The sequence below is a fragment of the Schistocerca cancellata genome, chromosome 7 (assembly GCF_023864275.1).
Source record: "Schistocerca cancellata isolate TAMUIC-IGC-003103 chromosome 7, iqSchCanc2.1, whole genome shotgun sequence".
NCBI classification, from domain to species: domain Eukaryota; kingdom Metazoa; phylum Arthropoda; class Insecta; order Orthoptera; family Acrididae; genus Schistocerca; species Schistocerca cancellata.
The window spans coordinates 153,575,053-153,576,677 of NC_064632.1; the positions used below are offsets into that span (position 1 = coordinate 153,575,053).

The 1,625-nt window shown below is 44.6% G+C and overlaps 1 non-coding gene across 1 annotated transcript; it reads right to left on the reverse strand.

Moving 5' to 3' along the window:
* Nucleotides 1–840: 840 nt before the first annotated feature.
* Nucleotides 841–914, reverse strand: Trnat-ugu (transfer RNA threonine (anticodon UGU)). The gene has a single exon. It is a non-coding gene; the product is annotated as a tRNA-Thr (tRNA).
* Nucleotides 915–1,625: the final 711 nt, after the last annotated feature.

Here is a 1,625-nt window from a genome sequence, read left to right on the forward strand (position 1 = left end):
TTACCATTTTGTGAAGTGGATGTAACTCTTGGCTGCCTTTCTCATCGCTTGCGAAAGTGCTTTTGGCCTCACCTACTCAGAGGTCGACTGCTGGAGCACCGTCTGTGACTAGCCCTTGTGTTTTATTATTGTGTTATTATTTTATTATTGTATTACCAAGTTACAATCATTTGTCTCATCTGTTTGGTGATCAGTCCCTTGTCCTTTTGAATTAACTTTGTTATTATATTTGCTGTTTTATTGTATGTTTCTCAAGTTTTTTTAAATATAATTGCCATTCTTGGCGTTACAGCAAGTTTAAACGGTTGTGCTACCAAGTTTGCTATCATTTTTTGTCACCTCTTTGATGGTCAGTAGCCTGTTTTTTAAATTAATTTGCTACTGCCTTGCTGTTTGACAGCATCTTTGTTAATTTTTTGTAATAATTGACATTCTTGGCGTTAAAGGCCTTCAGCCGTGACTGTCGCTACTTCTCTTAAAATTCTAATGTGTCAATTGTATTTTAACAGTTAACATTTAAGACCTTGGTGATTTGTTTTCAATATTTTAATAACTGTAGTTTGTAAGTTGCAAAAAGTTAAACAATTCTCAATTTATTGCCATTAAGGCCTTCAGCCATGAAACAGTTCTTAAATTATTGCCATTATTTTAATTGTTGTTAATTTTAAATAAATATTATGTGATTGAAATAAAAGCTCACCAATAATAACCGATTAAGGCCACTTCCTTGACCACCGGGTCTCAAATTCGCCTCGAAACGATATAAATATTACAATGAAATGAACACCCTTAGCTGATTACAGGCGTTGACATACGTCAACGGGCACAGATGAAAATGTGTGCTCCGACCGGGACTCGAACCCGGGATCTCCTGCTTACATGGCAGACGCTCTAACCATCTGAGCCACCGAGGACAAAGAGGACAGCGCGACTGCAGGGATTTATCTCTGGCACGCCTCCCGCGAAACCCACATTCTCAACTTATTGTCCCGCACTGCATTCGTAGTGCCCCCGCCCATTATGTCCGAAAGAACAGATACCATCTTAGTATCGATATAAATATGCCTGAATTTGGAAGCAGAATTATTCGTTCAGCGCCAGACTCTAGCAGTACCACTACGGTACCAGGGGCCATCCTGGCAGTGAGATGATTGGACCCCACCAGCTGCAGCCATGGGTTTGAGACCGGGCTGCGCCTGCCGCCACCAGCACTTATTTCCTCGTGGGACGTACTGTCGTCTGCCTCCTGCGAGAGGGCAGTGAGTCGAATCCCATGCACAGGAGTCTCCACGTGCTGCCGTCGAAGGCACGTGTAGAGCTGAGGGGCTACCAGGGCTCCACAACGCCGAAGGAAATAGGATGCCGCTGACCTGCGTTGGATTGGGTTGTTGAAGGGGAGGAAACCAGAGAGCGAACTCCAATCGGAGTAGTGAAGGAGAGGGAAAGAAGTCGGCCGTGCCCTTGAAAGGAACCATCCCGAGCGATTTAGGGAAATCACGGAAAACTTAAAGAAGGATGGCTGGACATAGGATTGAACCGTCGTCCTCCCGAATGCGAGTCCAGTGTGCTAACCACTGCGCCACCTCGCTTTGTAGCCTGCCATAGCCCTTCTGTGAACATCGCAG